A 12,993-nucleotide genomic window follows, 5' to 3' on the forward strand; every position below is an offset into this window, starting at 1 on the left:
CAGCGTATCATAGGTTCTTGTCTTGAGTCCCTGCATCACTTCAGCGTTCGCCCTCTCAGCTTGTCCATTGCTCCGGGGGTGTGACACAGAGGCGAATGAGATTTTCCATCCGAGGGCATGAACATATTGCATGAAGGTGCGGCTCGTGAACTAGGTGCCGTTGTCTGTAATGATCCTTGCCGGAACTCCAAAACGACACACCAGCTCTTTCAAGAACTTGATAGCTAACTGAGCACACCTTTCTCACGGCAGTCACTTCCCGCCACTTTGTAAACTTGTCGATAGCAACTAACAAGAATTCAAAGCCCCTGATTGCTCGGGGGAAGGGGCCGAGGATATCGAGCGCCCAGACCGAAGATGGCCATGATAGAGGGATTGTTTGAAGAGCTTGGGCAGGCATGTGGTTTTTCTTGGAATGGAACTGGTAGGCTTCACACTTGGTGACTACCTTGACCATATCTTGGAGGGCTGTGGGCCAATAGAATCCTTGCCGGATTGCTTACCCAACTAATTCCCATGATCCAATGTGGGAGCCACACATGCCTTTGTGTATCTCAGCTAGCAGTTCCATTCCTTCTTCCCGACAGATGCACTTCAATTTTCCACCGTTCGGCCTCCTTCTATACAGAGTGTCATCGACAAACTGATACATACTGGCCCTCCGGTCTACTCTTTCAGATTCATCTTGGTCGCTGGGAAGCTCTCCGGTTTGGAGGAAGTGGACAATGTGCCTTGCCCAAGTTGGAGCCTGGGGCTCGACAACGAGGATTAGCGGCACCTCCTCTGCTGCAGGAGCACATGCCTCGTTCGCGGGGTCCATGGGCCCGGCTGGAGGGTGTGGTCCGGCAGGCTGTGAGGAGTTGTCTCTGGCAGGGTCTTTGCCAGGAGCGGACGGCTCTACCGAGAGAGGCTTACCGGTGCCCAACTTTCTCCTTTTCCGGGTCATTGTTGCTGGGGATACGGAGGGCTGAGTGAGATGGACAACAAAAGTCCCTGGTTCGACAGGAAGCTTCTGCGCAGCACACTTTGACAGATAGCTATGATGTTTTCCGCATGAGGTACATGCTCTGTTCGCAACCCGTCAAAGCGTTCCTCCAATCTCCTCACTTCCTCGACGTATGCCTCCATCAATGGACTTTGGTAATCCTTGTTGACTTGTCTCCCCACAATCTGTGAATCTCCTCAAATGATCAGCCTCTTAATTCCCAATTCTGCTGCAATCCTGAGCCCGGCAAGGAGCCTTTCATACTCTGCTATATTGTTGGTTGCCTCTTCCCGGGCAAAATGCATCTGGACGACGTACTTCAAGTGCTCCCCAGAGGGGGCGACAAGAAGCACGCCAGCTCCTGCACCTTGCAGGGAAAACGCACCATCAAAATACAAAATCCATTCTTGGGGTGATTCCTTGTCGGGGATAACTTTTTCTGGCACTTCTTCATCAGGGGTTGGCGTCCATTCTGCAATAAACTCTGCCAATGCCCTGCTCTAGATATCTGATGTGCTCTCAAACTTCAAACCAAAACTGGATAACTCCGAAGCCCACTCCACTATTCTGCCGGTAGCCTCAGGGTTTCGGAGTATCCTTTGCAACGGGAAGCGAGTGACAACCGTGATCTCATGGGCTTGGAATTAGTGGCGCAGTTTCCTTGAGGCCATGATGAGAAGATCAACTTTTGCACGCCAGAGTACCTCGATCTAGCTCCCTGTAACAAGGAGCTGAATAAGTACACTGGCGCTGCACCACTTTCTTCCTTGCCATGTCCTTGGGGTTGTTCTCGCTGTCGTGCTCATTGCTGTCTCGATCCTTCTCTGACTCTGCCGGTACTTGCTCACTTTCTGCTTCATCCACTTCCCGCTGCGCCACCAAGGCTGCACTAACCACTTGATTGGTTGCCTCTAAGTATAGCAACTATGGCTCCTGTGGTTTGGAAGCAACTAGGGTAGGCACAGAGGACAAGTAGGTCTTCAACTCTTGCGAAGATGCATCTACTTCTGGAGTCCACTTCATGGGCCCTGCCTTCTTCAAAATTTTGAAGAACGGCAGGGCGCGCTCAGCAGACTTGGAGATGAGTCTGCTTAGCGCGGCAACACACCCTGTTAGACGCCTCATGTCCTTGACTTTCCTTGGTGCTTGGATCTACTCAATGGCTTTGATCTTGTCGGGGTTGGCTTGGATCCCTCGATGGGACACAAAGAACCCAAGCAGCTTGCCGGAGGGAACGCCGAACACACACTTCTCTGGGTTGAGCTTCAAGTTGATCTTGCGCAGATTAGCAAATGTTTCCTCCAAATCCTGAATAAGGGTGGCTCTATCCTTTGTTTTGACCACAATATCATCCATATAAGCTTCTATGTTTCTGTGCAGCTGTGGCTTAGAACAAATCTGGACGGCCCTCGCGAAAGTGGACCCAGCACTCTTTAATCCGAATGGCATGCGAACAAAACAGTACGTACCGCACGGGGTGATGAATGACATCTTCTCTTCATCTTCCTTGGACATGAAGATCTGATGATACCCAAAATATGCGTCCAGAAAGGAGAGCAAATCACAACCTGGAGTGGAATCCACAATCTGATCAATATGTGGCAAGGGGAACGGGTCCTTCGGGCAGGCTTTGTTGAGATCTGTGAAATCTATGTAAAGCCTCCACTTCACGTTAGCCTTCCAGACTACCATTGGATTTGCCAACCACGTGGGGTGTAGCACTCCTCTGACTAAACCAGCTGCTTCAAATTTCTTGATCTCTTCCGTAATGAACTGCTGCCTCTCCCAGGCCTGCTTCCGGACTTTCTGCTAGACAGGTCGGGTGTGTGGGTAGACAACAAGGTGGTGCTTGATTACCTCCCTGGGAACACCGGGGATATCAGATGGTTTCCAAGCAAACACATCGATATTCGCTCGCAGGAAGGCAACAAGCGCGCTTTCCTATTTGTCATCGAGGGTGGCACTGATACTGAAAGTACCATCAACGCGAGCCAGCCCTGCCGGGACCTTCTTCACTTGGGGTGCAATGACCATGGATCTCTTGCTGTTGGAACACTCCGGCACGTCGTCATCAGGTGTCATGCACTCGGTAGGGGCACGTTTCCCGGACTCTATGACGGAGTCCCTACAATCCCTCTTCTTTCCCTTGCTTTCCTTGGCGGGAACTACTGTTGCCGCTGCCTCTGCCGTGACGGTGTCCCGGTACATCTTGCCACACAAATGATTGCATCCTTCTCATCTGATGGGATGGTGATGACTCCCAGTGGCCTAGGCATCTTCAAGGTGTTGTAGGCATAGTGGGATGCCGCCATGAATTTAGCCAGGGCTGGGCGTCCAAGGATCCCATTGTACGGCAGGTGGAGGTCAACCACATCAAACCCAATCTTCTCAGTCTGGTAGTTCAGCTCCCCCACAAACATCACCCGCTATGTGATATTTCCCTTAGGATGGCTCCTGCCGGGATTAACTCCTTGAAACGTGCCGGTAACCTCTAGTTCTTCCTCTGCGATCTGAGGCTTGCTGATAACTATCGGGGAAATCAGATTCAACCCAGCCCCACCGTCCACGAACATTTTTGTGACCTTGAGGTTGCGAATTGTTGTAGAGACCAACAATGGCAACCATCCTACCGCAGTGGTACGGTTAGGGTGATCCTCTTCGTCAAAGATGATGGGCGTGCGAGACCATTTGAGCGGCTTCCGGGCCTCTGGCGCTGGCTCCACAACATTGAATTCTCGTGCCCACCACTTGAGCTGGTGGTGAGAGGTGTGCACCCCCGTCAATGCACAGGGCGTCAGTGGCCTTCTGAAACTCTTGCTCACTGGTTTCCTGTTCATCCCCTCCATCACTCTCATCTTCACAAGTTTCCTTCTCTCAACCTCTGGCGGGCTTTCCTTGGTTCCGAAAGGGCTTGCTGGGGCGATTTGCTTCACCTCCTCGGCCCTTACGGCCAGCAACATTCTGACCCTTTTCCTTAACACGCTTCTCATACTCTCCTCTCTGTCTCTTGGCATGCTGCTCAACCTGGTAGCACTCTTGAAGGTCGTGGCCCTTGGTCCCATGGATTTTGCAATACGGCCCATCACCTTTCCCAGCCTTGTCGGCAGTAGCGGCTTCCCGGTAGCCAGCGCACACGTCAGCTTCCTTGCAGGGGGCCTTAGCTTTGGCCTTCTTGCCGGTACTAGGCATACCCGAACCTTCAACAATCATCACTGCCTTCTCCTTCCGGTTCTTACAACGCTTCTTGCTCTTCTTCTGATTGGTTGAGTCGTCATCATCCTCTGAATCGACATCAATGCAGTCTTCCTCTCCGGGCAACTTCCTTCCCTCCTCCATCTGAACACACTTATCCACTAAGGTGTAGAGCTCCTTCATAGTCTTGGGTAACCGCACGTTCATCTTGGAACGAATCCGGCGGTTGCGCACATTGGACCGGAAGGCAGCTATCACAGCTGACGGATGAATATTTAGGATGTTTCTACGAAATTTGCTGAATCTCTGTAAATACTTACGGAGGGTTTCCGTCGGCTTTCTTGGAACGGTGGTACCCAGACTTGCCTGCCTGCGGCCCACGGCGTGCCTCCATCGATGGCCTGGTATCACCCACTTCCAACATCAACAAATCAAGACCCTCGCGAGGGGCCAAGCCTCGCGAGGCGGATGACACCAAGACCTCCACGGGGGGCGGCCTCCTCAGGTTGACTCCCGAGGAGCCGCAATTTCTATACAAGCCTCACCTCACGAGGTTCAGATGACGTGACCCATGATGACCAAGGCCAGGCGGGCGCAGTGTACCAGTTTCCTCTTCGGTGCCAAGGTGGCAAGCGCAGGCGTGGAGTCCCGAGGAATCAGCCAAAGGTTTCCATTCTGTTGCAACAAGACCAAGATCGCAGGACGGCAGGACGGAGGTCATCGCCGAGCCCACCCCAGCGTCACAACCAGAGGCTTTTGCAGGCGAAGACTACTTTTGTCAGGATAGCATGTACTAGTTGTCTCCCTTCGAATTTGGCCATTGTGGGATCCCTTCCCGCCTTCATTTTGGGAAGAGGACCACGGCCCCTATAAATACAGTAGCACCACCAACGTAGAAAGGATGGATCATCCAGATCACCCTCACATCCACCAGCTCATTGAGCACAAGAACACTCCTCCTCCTGAGGTTGTTCTCCCACTGTACTATTTCCTCCTCAACCCCTCGAGGCCAATCCACCACAAAGCAGGAGTAGGGTTTTACACCGCAAGGTGGCCCGAACCTGGGTAAACTGCAGTGTCTCCTTTCCATTCAGTTCATCAAGCTAGGCCACGAGATTAGCGAGTAGGCAGACTGGGGAGGTTGAGTCCTTCGCACGCACCCCAGAGTTTGAACCTCTCAAGGGTTTGCGGAACCCGAAATCCGACATTTGGCGCGCCAGGTCGGGGGTGTGTCGGAGCCTCTCTTCTTCCAGTCGGTCCGCCACCGCCCTGCAGTTCTCTTGGCTGACGGTCCGAGGGCTCACATCAAGCACTGGGCAGCTTGGCCCGCCCGGGCAATGCCGTCCGCCCAAGAGGATCTCCACTCCGCGCTCCCGGCGGCCCGCACTCCACCTAACATCACCGGACGCGGGCGGCATGGGCCGGCGCCGTCCGCCCTCGCGCCGCGACGTGCGCGCACCACAACACGATCTTCGGGCTATGCCGCGGCAAAGGCCCCACACACTCGCCGGGAACAGGCGAACATGCACGCCGCACTCATCGTGGTGTGAGAGCTGCTGCGTTGCAGATTGGCGGAAGGCAGCCGCGCCGCCCTGCTGGAGCGGGTCGCCAAGCTGCTTGATGCCGCCTGCAGGGGTGCGGCGCCTTTCTACACCCTTCCCACATCACAGATTGTGGCGGGGGCGCGTGCCGGACCCCGCCGCGCCCGCGCACCCCCCTGAAGCACCTGGGGGACTCGACGGCGTCAACACGGTCCGCAACGCCGCCCATCCTACCTCGACTGTGCCACCCCCGGGCGAGGCAAGCTCAGGCGGTCCCTCCTGCGGCCGTGCCTGGATGCCGCCCCGCAGTCATCAGAGCCTGGCGCCGAGCCCAGTGGCCCATGACGCATGGCACCCAGGCGATGGCCCTAGCGCAGCAATTTTAGACGCCTACTTGCCCCCCATGATGGTCCTGATGTACGCGCCGAGGGAAGGCCCCCGCCCGTTCCCGGAGCCAGGTTGGGTAGCGGGGACGTAAGAAGCTGAGGCTTTCCACAAGCCACCCGGAAGCTCCACCGACCCATTCAACGACAACAGCCGCTGGGTACCGCCGATATCTCGTAAGCATGATTACGCTAAGCATGGACCGCAGGTGAACCAGGCCACGGCGGCAGCCAGAGACCCCAGGGCGATGGCCTCGCTCCAGGCGAGCGGAGTGCACTGGGGGCTGCGTGGGGGGAGCCCGGAGCTAGGGTCTCCCTCGTGCCGCATGGATCAAGGCCCTGCACGGAGGTAGGTCCTCTGCCGGGGAAGGCTCCGACGAGCCCTTCCCCCCGGCGGAAGGCCTGCGATCGTCGAGGGCACCGCCAGCATCCCCCTTGCCGCTTGGTCTCGTCTTGGTTTCCGGACGCCCCAACGGTGGTCGTGGGAGGCGCAGGGCGGGGTCCTCGTCAGGCGACATGAAGCAAGGCCCCGCGCCTATGGCGGTCTCCGCTCGTGACACTCTCACGTAATAACGAGTGGGGTTGTACACGCCCCGGAGTGTCCTGAGTGCCGCCCTCGGGCCTCACGGGGGCTCCCACCCACGTCCAAGTGGAAGCACCATGATCCGCGCTGGCCGTCGACACTGTCCCCCAATGACTATGCTCACGCCCAGTGAAAGCACTTAGCTCCGCGCTGGTGAGAAGACAAGAAGAATAGCTAGGTGTCGGACGCGGCCATTTGGTTTCGCCTTTCTTTCTGTAACTCATCTTGCCGCCTTTTGGAATGAGATTCCGAATTTTGTGTGTTTATCAAAGAAAAATGGGGGAAATCTTTTCTTGTCTCGTCACAGTTTCTTGCTTTCTGATTTCGTGTTTTGAGAGCAAAGCTTGCGCCTGCTGCTCCCCCCTGCGAGCGCCCCGCAAGCGGGGGCTGGGCCTGGTATGCACGCCAACTCGTGCTCGGGCTGGCCCCAGAAAGTGCTAGGGCCCCCAGGGGGGTGGGGGCTGGAGCGCAACCACCGCAGGATCGTCGCGCGCACACCTTGCCGTGATCCGACAATGGGCTCCTTGCGAGGCCCTCTTGGGCGGGACAGCAGGCTCCTCGGGAGACCTAAAACCTCGCGAGCCCCGGAGGGCTCGCCTCAGGAGGAAAGCACGTCATGACCTCAGGACCCACTCAAGACCTACCGAACCAAGATAAGTCGCAACAACTACCCTGCTCAGGAGCTCGCAGGCTCGCGATGACACATTTGAAATCCTATTTTTAGAGACATATCATCATTTTATACATTACAAGGGCCCCCCTTTTTTCAAAAATGCTTTCACGCCCCGCAGAGGCGTGCCTGAAGGTTTTTGCATGCAGATCAAGGCAATGAGGAATGCTGGCCTAGCTGGGTGCGCTGCCTTCGGCGTCGTCCTCGTCATCTTCATCCGTGCCATCTGCATCATCACCGACGTCGCCTTCATCATCGTCCTCCCGCACCACCTTCATCGGCCGCGATCACGACCACATCATCCTCGGGGGCGAACTCTGCGACCAGCGCAACCACGTTATCGTCCACCCAGTTCACCAGATTGTCCTGGGTGACCCTGGGCACGGGGGCTATGGCGGCATCAAAGTCAAAATGGGGATCGAGGTTCAGAAGGTGACTGAAGACACGTGAGAACGCATGCCCGAGAAGGCCCCGGCTTCTCTCCTCAGCGAGCTCGTGAGCCCTCACGGCCCAATCTTCCAGGCGGGTCACGACCTCAATGAAGAAGCGGAGGTGGCTGGCGTAGTCACCCTCGTGCGGGTGAGGGGCGCTATCCTTGCAGATGGTGCTCAAGGCTCGATTGGCCCTCACCCTGAGGGCCTAGAGCATTGAAGCATGCTCGTGCTGCAGCGTCTGACAGCGGCACGCTTCATCTGCATTCTTCTTCGTGAGAGACACGGCGCCCTCGATCTACTGCTGGAGTGAGAGCAAGTCGGCGCGTGTGGAGGCCAAGTCAGCCTGGGCAGAGGCCTAAGCTGCCTTGGCGACCCTCTCATGCTGCTCCGCCTCATCCAGATTTGTCCTGAGGGCGGCGGTCTTGCCCTCAACCTCGGCTTCCAGGAGCCCCAACTTCAGGCGGTGCTCTCTAGCAAGAGCCACTCGAGCTTTTGCCACTCTCTGGTCGACCTCCTCCTGGATCTTGGCTTCCCGTGCGGCAACGGCATCCTCAGCCAGGCTACCTGGCGCTCCCTTACCTCCAGCCACTCAAGCTCCAGACTGTGCTCGAAGGCCTCCAGCGCCAATGTTTCCTCGCGCTTCTAGGTCTCTTTCTCATCGGGAGGTGCCCCGCTTAGTGATGCAGCCAGGGCGCCCTTCCGTGCTTTGATCCGCTGCTCGAGGGTGGCATTCGAAGCTTGGAGTTCCCGGTCATGCTCCTCGGCAACCTCACAACACTGGTCGGCCGCCCTGGCCTCCTCTAGGGCACGGGCACAAGCCTCGCGAGAAGTCGCAAGGGATGCCGCGGCACTTGCGCTGGCGCGCTCATGCTGAAGATGCCCAAGGTTGTTGGCGACCTTCAACTAGTGCCACTCGTGCGCCAAGCGAAGGCCCTCCGTCTCAAGGCGGGCGTCGACATCAGCAAGCTCTTCGCCAAGCCGGCTCAGCACATCCATCGCTTCCCGAAAAAGCTCGTGACGGACGGCGCCACGCCCGTGCGTGAGCTCGAGCGCACGGCCAAGTCCATCCTTCGCGGCGGGGGCTGTCGGAGGGTCTCGGAGTGGCTCACCTGCTCCAGGCAGTGGGCTGGAGGCCGGTGCCTTCCCTGCCGCTTTCCGGGCCTCGGCGAAGGTGCTGGGCAGCGCGGTCTCGCTGCTCGAAGACGAAGCTGAAGCTGGGATCACCCAGCCACCGGCGATGACCAATGGAGGAGACCTCGGCATGCCTTCTGCACCCCAGGCCAGACTGTGAAGGAAGGACGCTGGGAACGCAGGCTCATGGCCCCCATTGGTGCGTCCTCCTCTTGGACCGGCCCCGTGCCTCGCGCGGGAGTCTGTTGCGGGGGGTTCGAAATCAAGAGCGAGCCAAGGACCTGCGGGGGTCGCTTCTCAGGAGATATCGCCGCCGTAGCCGAAGGGATCCTGAGGAGCCATTGTCAGGGAAGGACGCAACACGCAGGAAATCACGAAGAGAAGGTACTTACTCATCTATGGCTATGTATTTCCTCTGCTTCAGCGGCCGGTAGGCATCGCCACTACAGCTCGGAGACCCTTTCCTCTTGCGGAATGCTTCGAGGTTCAGGCGAAGCCGGCCGAGGTCCGGGGCATGGCCGTCAGCATCTGGGTTGTTCGGCGGGGCTCCTGGGGCGGCGGTCTCGAGAGCGTTAGACTGTGCCAGCTCTCTAGCCGCCACCTTAGGATTGCTCGCGCGGGCTTCAGGGGCTGCCACCTTAGGAGCGTCGGACTGCGCCAGCTCTCCAGCAACCACCTCAGGGGCACCCGCCAGAGCCTCGGGGGCGGCTACCTCAGGAACACCTGTTGACCCTAGCTCCCTAGCAGTCGCCCCAATGGTACACGGCGGCATTCGCCCCCTACATCCACGTCTAGGGCACATGCCACAGGGTCGGCGAGCAAGCGAACCACGAAGATGGGATTCTCGCGAGGCCCTTCAACGTCTAGGGCACATGCCACAGGGTCGGCGAGCAAGCGAACCACGAAGATGGGATTCTCGCGAGGCCCTTCAAGGCCCGCCGGGCGCAGCCCCCATTTGTCAAAAAGGGGCATCTGCCTCACGAAATCTGCCTTGTTCGAGCATTGGTACCGGAGGCAGCCCTGCTTTGGAAGCGTGGCTAGGGCTGGGTTGCCCGTCAGGAGCTCGAGCATCGCACACAGCATCTTGGGAGGAAGCGCCGGCACCTGGAGCCTCATGGGGTCCTTGGTGCCGGAGAAGTCCCACATAGGGCGAGAATGGTGCTAGAGCGGGGTGATGCGCCACCGAGCGAACTCCTTCACCACCATCGGCACCGTAACCCCGAGCTCCTTCACCCCCAGCCAGAGTTGGGAACGACCGACACTCGCGGAAGCAGTAGCAAGGGGTTGAGCACGCCGGCATCCACGAACACCCACCGCTTCCGGAATTCACTTACAGCTGGCGAGAGCTCGAAGTCGATGACCAAGCCGGCTGTCGCTGCTACAGCCTGGAAGGCAACACACCCCGAGCGCTGGCAGGCGTCGACCAGGTGAAGCGAGAAGAAATGGCAAAACAGGGCTACGGAAGGGGCGATGCCCACCATGGTCTCGCAGAGGAAGGCGAAGATGGCAAGGCGGATGATGGTTGGGGATCCAGATGCTGCGCTTGGACTTGGTAATGCGAGAGTATGGCGTTGAAGAAATCCGAGAAAGGGCGGATCAGGCCGGCCAAGAGGGCATGAAGATAGATGGGGATCTCGGTCGCTTCCATGTCAACCATGGTCCGGGAAGCGGGCCAAGCCACCGTCGCCTTCCACTCATTGGAATCGGTGGCGAAGGCCGGACGGACCTTGGCCAGCCCCTCTTGATTGACCACCCTCGACCGCAAAAAGGGATGCCTCAAAGGCTGGCTGGGAATCGACCGGAGCGCAGGTTTTCCCCTTCTTCTTCGATCGCGGCGCCATGGCGGAAAGGGAGGACCGGCGCTGGCGTCAAATCCGGGAATAGAACCGCTGTTTGTGGGGAAGGTGAAGGAACCAACGGTGAGCATGACAGGCGATGAAGGCGGAGCTGCTATGGCAACGGGCGGCCGCCGAGCCCAGTGAATATCAAGGCTGCGTGGGGAGTGGGGGTGCCCATGTCCCGTCAAGCGCCACGCGTCTATCGAGGCCGCAGGCAACTGGGGCCCGCGGCGCTCTGCACTTGCCCTTTGGCTTTGCGTTGAAGCCAAGTTCGAGAGCGCCTTGGGCCCAGGGGCTACTGTTGGCGTTCTGGGAACGGGGTTACCCATACTTGCCTGCCCGCGGCCCACGGTGTGGCTCCATCGACGGCCTGGTACGGCCTAGCTCCAACATCAACAAATCAAGACCCTCACGAGGGGCCAAGTCTCACGAGGCGGCCGACACCAAGACCTTGATTTCTATGCAAGCCTCACCTCGCGAGGTTTAGATGACGTGAGCCATGAAAACCAAGGCCAGGCGGGCACCAGTGGGTGCAGTGTACCAGTTTCCTCTTCCGTGCCAAGGATGCAAGCGTAGGCGCGAAGTCCCGAGGAATCAGCCAAAGGTTTCCATTCCGGTGCAATAAGGCTAAGACCGCTAGGACGGAGGTCATCGCCGGGCCCACCCAGGCGTCACGACCAGAGGATTTTGCGGGTGAAGACTACTTTTGTCAGGATAGCATGTACTAGTTGTCTCCCTTTGAATTTGGTCGTTGTGGGATCCCTTCCCGCCTTCATTTTGGGAAGAGGACCAAGGCTCCTATAAATAGAGCAGCACCACCACCGCGGAAAGGACGGATCATCCAGATCACTCTCACATGCACCAGCTCATCGAGCACAAGACCACTCCTCCTCCTGAGGTTGTTCTCCCACTGTACTAGTTCATCCTTAGCCCCTCGAGGCCAATCCACCACAAAGCAGGAGTAGGGTTTTACACCACAAGGTGGCCCGAACCTGGGTAAACTGTTGTGTCTCCTTTCTATTCAGTTCGTTGAGCTAGGCCGCAAGATTAGCGAGTAGGCAGGCTGGGGAGGTTGAGTCCTTCGCACGCACCCGAGAGTTCGAACCTCTCAAGGGTTTGCGGAACCCAAAATCTGACAGTTTCTCCTTCCTTCTGTTGGACAAGTTGTAGGTCGCTGGGTCGGCCTGGCTCTTGATGGCCGCCGGTGAAGGCACCAATGAACTCACAGCATAGGTCAGCCCATGACAAAATGGAGTTCTCCCGCAGGTGCATCAGCCAAGACCTCACATTGGACTTGAGAGCCAAAGGGAAGTAATTGGCAAACACTTTCTCATCTCTTCCCCGATAGCCTGAATAACGATGCTGTAGATGTTGAGGAACTCTGCCGGGTTCAGCCTCCCATCATAGTTCTCAGGTATCTCTTGCTTGAATGTGCGAACGGACGGCCAACGGACTTGCCGCAGCTCACGAGTAAAGGCAGGGCAGCCAACCTCGAAAGGTAGGCACCCGCCGATACCGAGCGCGGGCTCGTCGACGTCGGGGCCGTCGCACCCATCGGTCCGGCGGGGGTGGTTGCGGCGTTGCTCGACATTGATGCACGTGTCTCCCCTCCGCCTATCCTCCGGGGCTCGCCGTCGGCCTGGACATGCTCGAGGGTCAGAAGAGGCCATCGAAACATCGCCAGGGTCTTGATTCTGCTGCGCTCGCGCTGGCTGCCGTGGCAGGGACTGCACCGTGGGGGTGGCCCCTTTTGTGGGGCCAGTGGCATGAGCCGTTGTTGTCGCTTGGGGAGGCCGTGGCTGGACAGCTCGCTGCGAGCCCCCAGCTTCGGCAAAACCGAGCATACTTTGGATGGTGGCTTGCCATTCGTCCATCTGCTCGGCCGCAAGCGGAAACCTCCGCAGCAGCTGAGCCCGCACCGTGGCCTCCTTGGCTGTGCTTGGCATGGGTGATGAAGAAGTAGATCACACCGTTGCTCGGCTGTTGACGGTGCCAGCAGCGGTAGTGCCGCGCCCCCGATGCTGCGGGGCAGCCACCTGAATGGCAGGGTGGCGCGACAAAGGCGCTTGAGGGCCAGCGGCTCCGTCGGGCGCATCAACTTGGTCGACCTGTCCCGGGGGAGGCGCGCGTGCCGCGGTCGCTCCCATAATGGGGGCGGCCGGAGGGCAAAGGTCTGCATCGGTCTGAGCGCCGTTGTTGCGGCTGTGCCCGTCGACGGGAGGAGCGGCACACATGG

The sequence above is a fragment of the Triticum aestivum genome, chromosome 6D (assembly GCF_018294505.1).
Source record: "Triticum aestivum cultivar Chinese Spring chromosome 6D, IWGSC CS RefSeq v2.1, whole genome shotgun sequence".
Classification (NCBI taxonomy): domain Eukaryota; kingdom Viridiplantae; phylum Streptophyta; class Magnoliopsida; order Poales; family Poaceae; genus Triticum; species Triticum aestivum.